Raw genomic sequence first — 15,972 nt, 5'->3', positions numbered from 1 at the left:
AGCTTCAGCTCAGATACACACCTCACAGCATGTTACTCTGAAGCCTTGAGCCGCAGCCTGTCAGAGCTGCGCTCCTACCCTTGTGCCGCCATTACCGGGAGCGACCCACTAACCGGGATGCCGGTGTTCTACTCACCACTGTTCTATTTTCTGGCTCTGTTAGGGGTGGCGGCGAGCTGCGGGAGGGTACGGCTTGCGAATGACTCCTTCAGGAGCTCAGGGTCCTGTCAGCGGAGAAACGGGACCATTAACTCTTCAGAAAGTTGGGCCGTTCTCCCCCCTAAGTCCCACGAAGCAAGCAGGCTGGTGCCACCCAGCCCTGCCTGAAAATAACAAATAGAAAATAAATGCAGAAAACTCTTCAGGAGCTTCCATAAACGTGACCGGCTCCTCCGGGCACATTTTCTAAACTGAGTCTGGTAGAAGGGGCATAGAGGGAGGAGCCAGTGCACACTATTGATTTCTTAAAGTGCCCAAGGCTCCTAGTGGACCCGTCTATACCCCATGGTACTAATGTGGACCCAGTATCCTCTAGGACATCAGAGAAATATATATTGTAAAATATATATTTTTAGATGCTGTAATCATCTGTACAGATTATTTACAGCCTCAATGTAGGATCAGTTCCTGAAAGTTTTGTTTGACCTGGAGAAGGTAACTCAAGGTGCTTTTTCCAGCTTTACACAAGGTATGTAGTACCATGTAAATAAATATATATGCTTTTGACCAATATACAAAAAAAATTTGTATTAATTAAACATACAGTATTTCCACTTTATTGCAGATTCTCATATTCGTTCAGTACTCAACTCATGTACTCAAGCTATCCGTCATATGCACTTCTTTCCTTTATGTTTCTTGTCCTATGTCATATTCTGTCTGGGAGCGGCAGAAACAAAATTCCTTGTGTATTATGTACTGATATACTTGTTAATAAACTGATTCTGATTCTGACATTGTGGTCGAAAGGGAGTGCCGGCTGCAGCTCCCTTTATGGAATCCAAAACCTGCAAGATCCAATGATGGATGAAAACAATATTGTGATATGGTCAAATTTAACTGGAAATGAGTGGAAATTAATGTTTTTGAGGTTATTAATACTGTAGGAACAAAACAGACCTAGATTCTGTGATTGTAGCTGTCTTTATGATTTTTTATAAAAAAAATACAGATCCAAAACCTACAAGGGCTGTTTTGGCAAAACCAATAAAGATTTTAAAAAATGGAGATACAGATTTGGTCCGTCGCCCATCTCTAGTTCTAATTCATTGTCCGATTTTGATTTAGGATTCGGTTTGGATTTTTAAATTTTTTTTAAATAGAATCTAAAATCACACACTGTAATTTGGTCATTTTTTTTGTTCTTAGAGTATTAGTAACCTCAATAACATTAATTTCTAGTCATATCCAGTCAATTTTGACCACCTCACAGCTCACAATATTGTTTTCATCAGGTTTAGGCCAAAGGCTGCAGTGAGCTGACTGGTAATAAAGTATAGAGCAGCAGCACAAATACACGGCAGTTTATAGCACATCTATGAAACATTGCCACATAGCAGTAGCAGAAATGAAAAGTGGTACAAAATGGAATTGTCCTTGGGCTCTCCCATCCACCCTTATGTTGGACAATAAAAAAGACATGCACAGTTTAAATAGTGATGAGCGGATTCGGTTTTACTCGGTTTTACTCGGTTTTACTCGGTTCTCAAAACGGCATCTTATTGGCTCACGGATGTCACGTGTTTTGGATAGCCAATAAGATGCCGTTTTGAGAACCGAGTAAAACCGAGTAAAACCGAACCTCGCTCATCACTACAGTTTAACAGACCAAGCACTTCAGCTGAAGATGAACAGCGGCCGCCAGAGATGAAGCGGGAGCGTGCATCAGCTCTCACTGCTCATCGCTTGCTCATACACACTGGGCGGCTTTGAGCTGACAGCAGCTCAAAACATCAAAAGTGAGCTGCTTTCAGCTCAAAATCGCCCAGTGTGACTGTGTATGAGCCTTAAGGATCATGGGAAAAGCTGTCCCTCTACCAGAGAAATGGTGAATTACTGTTGTGGTTAAGTATCCACTGCCACAATGGGTGGTGGGTGTTGTGATAATATATTGTGTGAAAAATTTAAACAATATTCTTTTTACTGGCACACTGCATGTCTCCCTAGCCCTGTCATGCACTGATCCTTTGTAGGTAAACTGCAGTGGAATTGTAGAAGTATAGATGTTTATAAACCAACAGGATCAACAGGGAGTTCTGCTTAGAAGGTCAAATTGATCTTTAGTAAATTCTGTTTTGTTGTCTTAGAAGGAGCAATCCACGTCGGATCCCAACAATTTTCAAATCCATGAAAAAGACGATGTTTAGTAAATTTGGCATTAAATAATGCTGCTATCAGGTAATGCCAATGTAACGGGCCCGGACCGTGGTACGGTGCCTGCTGCTTTGCAGGTGTCGTCACTTTACCCACCTGTGGCAGCTCCAGTCACCTACGATACCTAGAAGCGTCAGGGAACTCCGCCTTCCGGGTCGATCGCCGACACGAACACCTCTCTGCAGCGGCCGCCGAAGAACCTAGAAGGAAGGAACGTACCGGTTGAGATGTGTGTGCCAACCTCCGTCGGAGAGCAGGGCGCGTCAGGGGTAGCTGCGACCTTCACCGGCTGGGCGGAAGGTCATCACTGGCCCAAAGGCCTCAGCTACCCAATTCTCACACACTCGCACTCTCGCACGTTGTGTGGTGAGAGGGGTCCTCGCGTCCGTGAGCACAACCCCTGACCGGTATACGTGGACGATAACAAAACAGGCACAGAGTAATACTCGCTTCCGACTCGCTGGTCACTTTGATGGTCGCACCTCTCCGCTCCTGTTGGGGCAAGAAGAGCAGCCTCCCTAACTGCAGGCTACACTAACGGCAAACAACAACTTACAGCCAACTACGCCTGCCTGACCAAACTATCTTCAGCAACTGAGGCTACTGGTTCTATTCCGAACTAGCAGAGACTGGACTAACTAAACACAATCGCTAACCAACAAGTCAGTCGAACAATTCACCGGTACAACAGGTTAACCCCGAATAACCAATTCCACTTACCGGATGCTGGTAACTAGCTACTTCCTTCCGCTCCTAACTGAGGACGCAAGCGGGGGTCCAGAGCGGACGGCCGTCCACTCCAGATTACCGGGAAGTAGAGGAGCGTGGGACGGGAACGTTACTCCACACTCTCTAATCCCTTGTATTGTACACCGCGTGGGGCCAGCCGTCTCCTCACGCCGACCGACTGCGAACCCCTCGGGAGCTACCACACGGCCCACTCCCAACCGATCCTACCCGGGCCGGACGGTACAATACCACCCCGAGTCCTATAAAATGCATAGGCGGAAGCCTGGATGAGGGCGCAGGCCTGGAGGGCCTGGAGTGTGGGCACAGGCCTGGAGTATGGGCACAGGCCTGGAGGGCCTGGAGTATGGGCACAGGCCTGGAGTATGGGCACAGGCCCGTGGCCTGAAGTATGGGCGCAGGCCTGTAGCGTGAAGTAGGGGCGCAGGCCTGTGGCCTGGAGTAGGGGCACAGGCAGGAGGCCTGACTTTGGGGCACAGGCCGATGGCCTGACTTTGGGGCACAGGCCGATGGCCTGGATTAGGGGCACAGGCCGGAGGCCTGGATTAGGGGCGCAGGCCTGTGGCCTGGAGTAGGGGCACAGGCAGGAGGCCTGACTTTGGGGCACAGGCCGGTGGCCTGGATTAGGGGCACAGGCCGGAGGCCTGGATTAGGGGCACAGGCAGGAGGCCTGACTAACGTGGCCACAGGCCGAGAGGGCCTGGTTATACCCGCAGGCCTAGTGCCTGTCCCTGGTGCTCTAGGGTGGACTAAATATAAGTGCAGGTGGCCCAGGGCCGCCTACCTGTCTCGGTGGGGGAGGCTGCAGCGGGGAGCTTCGTTGGCTCTTTTGCTTGCTACACGCTGCAGCACTCTCCGCCGGACTTCCGCTTCTGGCCGCCTGCCTCCGCCGACGTCTTCTTCTTCTTCTCCGCCGACGTCTTCTTCTTCTTCTCCGCCGACGTCTTCTTCTTCTCCGCCGACGTCTTTTTCTTCTCCGCCGTCGTCGCCGCCTCCGCCGCCGCTTGGTCTTCTTTCTTCTTCAGGAGCTCTTCTCTTTTCTGCGTCCGGCGTCCGACTGAGCTCTCCCGCTCCGCAGCGTCTCTTATATGACGCCGGGAGCGGGTGGAGCTATGACGCGGCGAGCCCTGATTGGCTCGCCGCGGCATCTTCCTATTGGCTGCCAAGGCGCGAGCTCCGATTGGCTCGCGCTTGGCGCGCCATTCAAAATGCGGCAACGTGATTGGAGGGGCTTGAATCCCTACGGACAGTTCCGACAGTTTTCCCCCCGGACGGACCTCACACACCAAAACCTGCTGGCCCACGGCCAGCGACCCAGGTTCGTGGTACCTCGCAGGCGCATGTTGTTGATCCGCGATGAGTCTTCCAGCCATCTCGTGGGCTGCCTTCAGCCGCAGCCGATGTTCCTCTACCCATTCGGCAGGGGCCAGGGGCATTTCCTCTTCGGCCCCGGACAGTTGTAAGTCGTGCGCCTCCCGTCCCGGTCGACCAAACAACAAGAAGAAAGGGGAAAACCCGGTGGTGTGATGAACTCGGTTATTATAAGTCCAGACCAATTCTTGCACATGTTCGGGCCATCGTTGCTTCTTAGCTCTTTCCAGCACGTGGAGCATTTGCAGCAAAATGTGGTTAAATCTGTCACAGGCTCCATTTCCCTGCGGGTGGTAAGGCGTCGTACGGGACTTTTGGACGCCATAAAGATGGCAGAGACGTTCCATCAGCTGCCCCTGAAAACAGGCCCCTTGATCAGAATGAATCCGCTCGGGGCAACCGTACTGCCGGATGAAATGCTCAATGATCGCCCGTGTGGCTGATTCAGCAGTTTGATTTCGAGTAGGGACCACTACCGTGAACTTGGTGAACTGGTCAGTCATCGCCAGGGCATACTGATGTCCACTAACCGATTCCCCAATCAACACATAGTCAATCATCAGCAATTCCAACGGCCGACTGGTCCGGATAATTTGTACGGGCACGTGCTGTTCCTGTGGCTTGACTACCGCGCACCTCCTGCACTCCCGACACACCTGATCCATGACCGCTTGCAGTCGAGGGGTGAAGTACTGGCATCTCAGCCAGTGGTATGTCTTGTGGGACCCCAAATGGGCCCCCTGTGCGTGCGCCTCTTCCACCAATGCCCGCACCCGGACTTCCGGCACCACCACCTGTTCAACAGTGCGCAGTTCTTGCTCCAGGTAGCACTGTCTCCGCAAAGTACCAGCCCAGACCTGCAATTGGTCCCATCGCCGCATCACCTTCCTACAGAATATAGTCAGTCCATCCTGTTCTCGTCGAGACGGCAGATGACCTTCCTGTATCCACTGCCGAATGAGATTCAAACCCTCGTCATCCCGTTGCTCCTGCGCCCAGTCCACTTCCGTATATCTGAGTAGGGCAGTCCGGGCGTTCTGTTGACACGACTCTCTAGCAACAGGCTGTCGCACACGAGTCAGACCTGGCATTTCTTCCCCACCGTCATCTTCTTCCTCACCAGGCCCTGGAACTTCCACTGGGAAGCGAGACAGGGCATCCGCGTTGGTATTACTCTTCCCCGAGCAATAATGAATCTTATGGAAAAACTTGGCCAACCTGGCCACCCACCGTTGCTCTAGGGCATCCAGCTTGGCAGTCTCCAGGTACGCCAAGGGGTTGTTGTCCATGAAGATGTCCACGTGGGCTGCGGTCAAGTATTCCGCAAATTTCTCAGTTACTGCCCACACTACTGCCAGCAATTCCAGCTTGAAAGAACTGTAGTTGTCTGGGTTCCTCTCGGTCTCTCGCAAGCTACGACTGCCGTAGGCAATCACCCGCTCCTGTCCATCCTGAATTTGAGCTAAGACCGCACCCAACCCCTGCAGACTTCCATCCGTATGTAGAATGAAGGTCTTCTCAAAATCTGCATACCCCAACACCGGAGCCTCCGTGAGGCTTTTCTTCAGTCGGTTGAAGGCCAGGTCCTGTGCTCCTCCCCACGCCTCCAGGGTCACTTTCCTCATAGTTGCGATCGCTCAAAGCAACGCATGTAGGGGTTCCGCGATCCGGGCAAAATCTTTGATGAAGCGCCGGTGATACCCGACCAAATCCAAGAATGCTCGCAGTTCCGTGACAGTAGTGGGCACCTTCCACTCCTGAACTGCCGCAATCTTGCTGGGGGTTGTGTACACTCCATCACGGGACACCACATGCCCGAGATACTCCAAACTGGATTTCAACAGATGGCACTTCCGAGGTTTAAGCTTCAGACCATACTTCTCTAACCGCTGGAGAACCATGTCAAGTCGAGCAAAGTGTTCCTCCAAGGTTGCCGCGCACACAATGATGTCGTCCAGGTAGATCAGCAAGGCCTCAAAATTCAAATCCCCCAAGCATCTTTCCATCATCCGTTGGAACGTGGCGGGTGCATTGTTCAAACCAAACGGCATGCGACAAAATTAGAACAACCCCATGGGCGTAACAAACGTGGTTTTCTCCCTATCCTGTGGGGCCACAGGTACTTGCCAGTATCCACTGGCCAAGTCCAAGGTCGAAAAGAATTTTGCATTGCCCAACGCGGCTAGGGACTCCTCGATCCTGGGGAGGGGGTAAGCATCACGGACGGTGCAACTGTTTAACTTCCAATAATCCACACATAAACGGATGGTCCCATCCTTCTTTTGAACTAGGACTATGGGTGCAGCCCATGGACTCTTACTGTCCTGGATCACGTGATTGTCCAGCATCTGACGCAGCATTGTCTTGACTTCCTGATACAATCGGGGAGGTATCGGCCGATACCGTTCTCGAATAGGTAGGGCATCCCCAGTGCGAATCTCATGTTGCAGGTCATCAGTATATCCGAAATCCTCCTCATGTCGCGAGAAAACTTTCTGCCGACTCCAGAGCATCTGATCCAACTTGGCCACATCCCCGGCCGCGCACTCTTCCAGCGACACGTCCATCTGTTTTCGGATAACCGTCCCGTTCCACTCGGGGCTGGCCTCCTCCAGCTCCTCCACTCAAACCGACAATGCCCATGCTTCCGAAGCCTCCGGCTGTAGGGAGAGTTTTCGCATCCCCTGAACACTACCTTCATGAATCGCCACCACCTGAGCGACAACTGTTCCTGCCGGAATCCGCCAAAGCTGATCTGTGAGGTTACAGAAACGGACAGAGACCTTTCCCCCAGCCACCACCGACACGGTACGGGCCACCATCACCCCAGATCCTACGCCTAGCACATCCGTAGGCTCCACCATCACCTCCATGCCATTCAGGCTCTGATGAGTCCGTACCTCCAAAGGAATAAGGATCTCTTGACGAGGGGGTAATTCCAGGCGCTGGTGGTGACCGATCTTCAGAAGGCCCAGGTGTTCATAAACAGCCCCTAGGCCCCTGGCTCCTTGTTGTCGTCCCACCTGTTGGAAAGCCTGCTGGACAGGACGCTGAACTCCCACATTCTTCCAGTATCGTGGTCCATTTTCCTGGAACAGGAGCCGATCGAGGTGTCGTAGCACATTCATTCCGGGGATCACAGGGCCATGGCTCAGTCCGGGACTGCTAACCACCAACAGCCCCTTTCTGCCCAGGTTCTGGCCACAAACTTCCATTTCCATCCACACCACCTCCACCACGGGGATGGGCAGATTATTAGCCGCAGTGAGGGTAATAAAGCTCTCGGACACCTCACCCTTGAGATGAGCGTAGTGTTCCAAAAAACATGCCTCAGACATGGTGGATACCTGAGAGCCGGTATCCAACAGGCAGGACTGATCTTTTTCCCCAAGGCGGCCGACTACTACGGGACACACTCCTACCAATTCAGCCTGTTTGTCAATGGCTGACTTCCCCTCGTCGCTCTCCCTCACGGGTGGTCCCGTTACCGCGAGGGAGGTCAGTTTAACTGTGCCTCTGGGATCGTTTCCGTACAGGTTCGGGCGATATGCCCGTACCGATGGCAGCGGTAACAACGAGGGCCCCGGCCATCTCTGGAACGGCTATCTGATCCGGTGCTCCGTCCCCTGGGCCGTCTGGTGTCCCTCTCTCGGGATCTGGACTCCGTACCCTGGCGGTCCCGCCGGTACACTTCATCCCGCAGTTGGGCGACTTCCTCCCTCATCTCTTTGGTCACCCGGAGAAAGGCCTCTTTTAAGTCTTCAACGCAGGTTTCCAATGGGTTGGTTTCCTTGCTAGCCACTGGCGCGGACACCGGCTGCACCCATTGGGGGAACACAGCGTGGGGTCCGTAATTGGCATTGCGGTCCCTGGCTACGGCGTCAATTTCTACCCGATGGAAGGTCAAGGTATCATCCTGGGATATTTTATCCAGCATGACCTGCCTCAGGGGCACATTCCTTAGTCCCATGGCGAACTGGTCCCGTAATATCTGGCTAGTATTGATGAGTGCCCCAAACCCATCAGGATCCTTTCGACGCACCTCCCACATCATTTCCTGGAGTGCGTTAGCGTACTGGGGTATGGACTCGTCCTCCCTCTGGAACCGGCCAAACAGGCGCTGTCGGAGGGTTCCTGCGGAGGAGGTGTCCCCGTAGATATCCCCTAGTATCTCGTAGATCTCTTCCAGTTCTTCACGTTCGTCTTCAGGTCGTAAGAGAATCGTCCGGCGAGCCTCGCCTTCCAGAGAATTCAGGGCGAGGGGCACTCGTCAGTCGTGGGGCACCTGGTAGATAAGGAAAGTCGCCTCTAGTCGGGCTTTCCAGTCCTCCAAGGTCATATTACGCCCGTCATACCGAGGTAAGTGGGCGAGGGCCGGTCCGACGTTGAGTCGACGGGAAGATCTACGTTGATCGTCGTCCGGGCCACTTGAGTGGAACTGGCATCTGAGCCCCTCCGGGCGGGTCGGCTTTGCTCATCTCCCAACGTCTTCTGGGCGGAATGGTGTGACTGGTCTTCATCCATCCTGCCGACTCCGCCAAAAATGTAACGGCCCGGACCGTGGTACGGTGCCTGCTGCCGTGCAGGTGTCGTCACTTTACCCACCTGTGGCAGCTCCAGTCACCTACGATACCCAGAAGCGTCAGGGAACTCCGCCTTCCGGGTCGATCGCCAACACGAACACCTCTCTGCAGCGGCCGACGAAGAACCTAGAAGGAAGGAACGTACCGGTTGAGATGTGCGTGCCAACCTCCGTCAGAGAGCAGGGCGCGTCAGGGGTAGCTGCGACCTTCACCGGCTGGGCGGAAGGTCATCACTGGCCCAAAGGCCTCAGCTACCCAATTCTCACACACTCGCACTCTCGCACATTGTGTGGTGAGAGGGTTCCTCACGTCCGTGAGCACAACCCCTGACCGGTATACGGAGACGATGACAAAACAGACACAGAGTAATACTCACTTCCGACTCGCTGGTCACTTTGATGGTCGCACCTCTCCGCTCCTGTTGGGGCAAGAAGAGCAGCCTCCCTAACTGCAGGCTACACTAACGGCAAACAACAACTTACTGTACAGCCAACTACTCCTGCCTGAGCAAACTATCTTCAGCAACTGAGGCTACTGGTTCTATTCCGAACTAGCAGAGACTGGACTAACTAAACACAATCGCTAACCAACAAGTCAGTCGAACAATTCCCCGGTACAACAGGTTAACCCCGAATAACCAATTCCACTTACCAGATGCTGGTAACTAGCTACTTCCTTCCGCTCCTAACTGAGGACGCAAGCGGGGGTCCAGAGCGGACGGCCGTCCACTCCAGATTACCGGGAAGTAGAGGAGCGTGGGACTGGAACGTTACTCCACACTCTCTAATCCCTTGTATTGTACACTGCGTGGGGCCAGCCGGCTCCTCACGCCGACCGACTGCGAACCCCTCGGGAGCTGCCACACGGCCCACTCTTAACCGATCCTACCCGGGCCGGGCGGTACAATACCACCCCGAGTCCTATAAAATGCAGTAGGCGGAAGCCTGGATGAGGGCGCAGGCCTGGAGGGTGGATACAGGCCTGGAGGGCCTGGAGTGTGGGCACAGGCCTGGAGTATGGGCACAGGCCTGGAGGGCCTGGAGTGTGGGCACAGGCCTGGAGTATGGGCACAGGCCTGTGGCCTGAAGTATGGGCGCAGACCTGTGGCCTGAAGTAGGGGCGCAGGCCTGTGGCCTGAAGTAGGGGCGCAGGCCTGTGGCCTGAAGTAGGGGTGCAGGTCTGTGGCCTGGAGTAGGGGCACAGCAGGAGGCCTGACTTTGGGGCACAGGCCGGTGGCCTGGATTAGGGGCACAGGCCGGAGGCCTGGTTTAGGGTCGCAGGCCTGTGGCCTGGAGTAGGGGCACAGGCAGAAGGCCTGACTTTGGGGCACAGGCCGGTGGCCTGGATTAGGGGCACAGGCCGGAGGCCTGGATTTGAGGCGCAGGCCTGTGGCCTGGAGTAGGGGCACAGGCAGGAGGCCTGACTTTGGAGCACAGGCCGGTGGCCTGGATTAGGGGCACAGGACGGAGGCCTGGATTAGGGGTACAGGCAGGAGGCCTGACTAACGTGGCCACAGGCCGAGAGGGCCTGGTCATACCCGCAGGCCTAGTGCCTGTCCCTGGTGCTCTAGTTTGGACTAAATATAAGTGCAGGTGGCCCAGGGTCGCCTACCTGTCTCGGTTGGGGAGGCTGCAGCGGGGAGCTTCGTTGGCTCTTTTGCTTCCCACACGCTGCAGCACTCTCCGCCGGACTTCCGCTTCTGGCCGCCTGCCTCCGCCGACATCTTCTTCTTCTCCGCCGACGTCTTCTTCTTCTCCGCCGACGTCTTCTTCTTCTCTGCCGTCGTCGCCGCCTCCGCCGCCGCTCGGTCTTCTTTCTTCTTCAGGAGCTCTTCTCTCTTCTGTGTCTGGCGTCCGACTGAGCTCTCCCGCTCCGCAGCGTCTCTTATATGACGCCGGGAGCGGGTGGAGCTATGACGCGGCGAGCCCTGATTGGCTCGCCGCGGCATCTTTGTATTGGCTGCCAAGGTGCGAGCTCCGATTGGCTCGCGCTTGGCGCGCCATTCAAAATGCGGCGACGTGATTGGAGGGGCTCGAATCCCTACGGATGCAAGTCCCTCCAAGCTAGGGCCGCGCCGCCGCGCCGAAGAGCAACGGGGAACAACCCCCTTCACACCAACATTAAAATTATGTTCAGTTTTTCTTGCAAGGTGATTCAATCCTATTGCATGGTACTAGTATGGAATCATAAATGTTGAATGAGTATTCGCATATTAAGAGTAGAATCTCCAATATTTTTTAATTTAGGGTTTTGAATCTCAAATATACCCATTAATGTATCTAGCAACATGGGACAATTTTCGCAGCTTACATAATATGTTTCCCATAAATGTTCCAGGAACCTTGGGTGTAATTCAGATCTGATCGCTGGGCTGCGTTTTTTGCTGTCCTGCGATCAGATAGTCACCGTCTACAGGGGGAGTGTATTTTAGCTGTGCAAGTGTGCGATGCTATGTGTACGCTGAGCTGCTAAAAATCAGTTTGTGCAGTTTCTGCGCAGCCCAGGACTTACTCCTCCAGTGCGATTGAATCCTGCTGATTGGGGCTGGAGCGCACACCCTCCCTCAAAACGCATGGACATGCCTGCGTTTTTCCGGACACTTCCTGTAAATGGTCAGTTGCCACCCACAGACAGCCTCTTCCTGTCAATCACCTTGCGTACGCCCATGCAAATGGATCCTTCAGACCATCCATCCCGTTGCTGACTGGTGAAGCCCGTTGTAGCTGTCCGACGCGCCTGCGCATTGCGGTGCATACGCATGTGCAGTTTGGATCTGATCGCCCGCTGTGCGAAAACGCAAAGCAGTGATCAGATCTGAATTACCCCCCTTCTCCACACCAAACATGAAATAAATACATTGTAATCCTGTGTGTCTATTAAACCTTCCCAGTCAATTAATGAAACTGTTAACAATCCAGATGCTAAGAAACAAGATCTGTGTGAGCAGGTGACATGCTCACAGGGAGGCTGGGAGTTCATCCTGCCTTGCACGTCATTCACAATTTGCTAAATTCTCACTTGTGTTTTACACAGGCAAAATCCAAACTATTTTTGTTAATAAGAAACAGTAGCATGGAGCCAAACACACCAGTTAATCGTATGCCGCAAGGCTCCAGGATTATGGCAGTTCTCCTTTGTAATAGTGTTACATTTATTAGTCATTTATGCCATCAATTATAAGGGCATAATGTGTAATCCAATCCTCTCTGGTGTGGTAGAATCCAATAACAATGTAGTGCCTTTTCTGCAACTTTCTTGTGTCAACTGGATAAAAATGTGCCCAAAGAAGCAGCTTAGCTTGCACAGAGGTATATATGTATATATACACGTCAAGTCACATTATCATGACCACCAGCTAATAGCCAGAGTAATCGACGTGTGTAGCACAGACAGTGAGTTGCTCCACTCTAGAGTGTTGGTTGGCCCTCACACACATTCATAGCAGACGTTCACCTCTTATATCAATGGCATGTGGTGCTTGGCAGTTTCCACATCAGTTATTTGCAATGGTGCCATTTGTCCAGTCACGATACACCTTCACCACAGCAGCACGCGAACAGTTCACAAACTGCACTGCGCTGTTTCAAAAATATTGCCACCATTTTTTGTACTCATGGCAGCAATGACTGATATGTGTGCAGACGGCCTATCGCACACCTTATATACCCACCATGCCAGCACACCAACATGTGACGTACTTCATGGGCTACGCACTGCTGACGTCAAATGTAGGAGGTGGTCAGAGGGGACACCTGTACTGGGCCCCATGGATCAGAGGGGTTCCAAGAATACATCACTTAGGGTGTAATTCAGACCTGATCGTAGCAGCAAATTTGTTAGACGTTGGGCAAAACCATGTGCACTGCAGGGGGGGCAGATATAACACGTGCAGAGAGAGTTAGATTTGGGTGGGGTGTGTTCAAACTGAAATCTAAATTGCAGTGTAAAAATAAAGCAGCCAGTATTTACCCTGCACAGAAACAAAATAACCCATCCAAATCTAACTCTCTCTGCACATGTTATATCTGCCACACCTCAGTGCACATGGTTTTGGCCAACCGCTAACAAATTTACTGCTACGATCATGTCTGAATTATCACCTTAGTGCCCAGCAGGCATGTGAGCTGTCTTGTCCAAATAGAGCAGCGAGCTGTAGGCAGTGTGGGTGCAGCCTCAGAGTGACAGGAGCCTCTCACAAACAGTGACTGTGCAGCATGAGTGTGCGTCCACTCTGCCAGGCCCAGCTCTGTTGCAGGACATAGCAGCAGCTCCACTGGCCAGGATTCTTGTTGCCTGCGCCGGCCTCTTCTGGTGGGGTGTGAGTGGCTTATGGTACGTGCTATGCGGCGTTCGGGTCTGAAACTGGACAGTGCAGTGCAGGTGAGTCTCTCTCTGGTGTAAGAGTGGACTGGTGAGGGGATACAGGGCTTTGGGATGGGGTGGGATTGCTGGGAATGCAACATGGAGTCATTGGGGAGAGACAGTCTGTGGGGTGTGTGGTGGAGAAAGGAGAGATATACAAATTTATATACAGTATGTGTATAAATAAATGCATATTTATTTATTAACAATTTATTATATAGCACAGCAAATTCCATTGCACTTTAAATATAAATGTTATATATATATATATATATATATATATATATATATATTCTTGTACAGTCCACACTCTAGCCTCGTGTATCAACTGCTGGGGTGGCATCCATATAACTTGTGTCACATGGACCAGTCCATTCAAATATAGAGATTTTCTTATGAAGAATGGTGAGTGCTCCCGATATTTCTCTCTCTCTCTCTCTCTCTCTCTCTCTATATATATATATATATATATAGTAGGGCAGGTACGGCACTCCCACAATACTGGCTGCAATCAAACACTGGTGCCTCCGTACAGGTGAGTATACAGCATGCAGACGTTGCACTCACGGTGATTCACACAAAGAACACAAATCCAATTTGGTTACTGCAACGTTTCAGTGGTCAAGCCTGCCAACAGTGGCGCAGACCACTGAAACGTTGCAGTAACCAAATTGGATTTGTGTTCTTTATGTGAATCACCGTGAGTGCCACGTCTGCATGCTATATATGTATATATATATATATATATATATATACACATACAATCTGAGGGGCCCCCAGAGATGTCACTGTACCGGGACCCAAGATTTCTGTTGGCAGCCCTATATTTTTATATATATATATATATATATATATATATATATATATATATACCGCAACTACCACCGAAGTGGAAGGTGCACTCTCGCCAAAATCAGTCTCTGAGTCCACTTGTTGAATCAACTCGGTTTAATCAGGTTCAAAAGTGATGTGTATATATATATATATATATATATATACATTGTGGCAGGAGAAATACTTTGCCACCTGTAAGCTACACACAGGGTCCTGGGGGTGAATGGGAAGTGTGGATGGACCGGGTTCCCATACATTTGGCCCAGACCAGGTCTTATAGGCTTCTTAGCCCAAGAAGCTTCTTCATCAGCCAGCACCTGGGTGCTGGGTTTAAAACAGAGTCTCTCCCACTAGTCAGGGCTCCTGAAGGCAATTAGTGTCCAGGTGATAGGCCTGCTAGGGACAGTGGGATCCGGAGGGCTGGGCCACTAGCGTCAGGATGCCAGGACCTGAAAGGGTTCCTTATTTAGGAAGAGGGAGTGAGGCAGGGCCTAACCTCCCTGGTTGTTTATACTAAAAACAGTGATCTTTGTTTTATGTTTTTCTCTCTATTTGAGCTACCTGAATAAAAGATGTTTGTTGTTTTTGCACAAGCCTGGAGTCGGTTGCTGGTGGAATTTTTGTAGCAGAGCACATTCTAGCAAGACTCCTGTTACAAATGGCGCCCAACGTGGGGCTCTTCTGCTAGTCGTGTCACACATGGCAGAGGACCCAACAGCCGCAAGGTAGCGGCACACATACCAGCGAACTCGAGACCAAGCTGATCTCGTGGGCATCAGTACCAGACCAAGGGTGTTGTGAGTAGTTGTTAAACCCAACCCCACGAGGTAAAAATAATTATATGTTTTGTTTAAACTGAATGTGTTTGATTTTGGTGCAAAGGTTTGCATTGGCAGCAAAGAGGTTGCTGCAGGGCCGTAACATAGCGCTGCAGGGCAGAGGGCGTTGTTGGCAGCATGTGACAATTAACTGTTTTAATTACTTTCGCCTGCAGCTTTCATGCCCCTTCCCCATGAGCAGAGGCAGAACTATGGGAGGCAATTGAGTCAGCTGCTGCCGGGCTCCTGCTTTGAAGGGGGGCACCTCTCCTCCTGTTCCATGTGTTCAGCCACATTAATCAAATAAGTTATTTGACAGCAGCCGGTATCTCTTCCGTAGCCGACTTCCCCACTAGTCACTACACATTACAAATCACACCCTCTTTATTATAGATACACAGGAAGCAGACAACTTACTGATGGAGACATTTGCTCCTATAAAGGACGCATGAGAATTCTAGCTATATGAAGTTATTTCTCTGACAATTACAAGTAACTTCATATAGTTAGAATTCTCATACTTCCTATGCAATAGCAAATATCTCCATGAGTAAGGTGCATGCTTCCAGTGTAATAGGTTGTGGGTTCTAATCCTGGGTATGACACTTGCAAATTAATTGTCAGAGAAATAATCAGCATTGTGAGTGACTGAGCAGATCTATGTAGTGTGTGGCTGGACCCCTACATAAATCTGCCTAGTTGCAACAGTTTTGTAGTAGCTTCAGGTAGTTAGAATCTGCAGGCTTGTTATGTAGGAGCAAATAAATAAATATATATATATTTATGGGGGGGCACCAATATTTTTCTTGCCTCCGGGCAACTGGGACAAACTTACGCCACTGCCCATGAGGCATGCGCCTAATGTGCCTATGGGAAAAATGGGG

This window comes from Pseudophryne corroboree, chromosome 4, assembly GCF_028390025.1.
Source record: "Pseudophryne corroboree isolate aPseCor3 chromosome 4, aPseCor3.hap2, whole genome shotgun sequence".
NCBI lineage: Eukaryota > Metazoa > Chordata > Amphibia > Anura > Myobatrachidae > Pseudophryne > Pseudophryne corroboree.
This window is presented reverse-complemented; position numbering follows the sequence as displayed.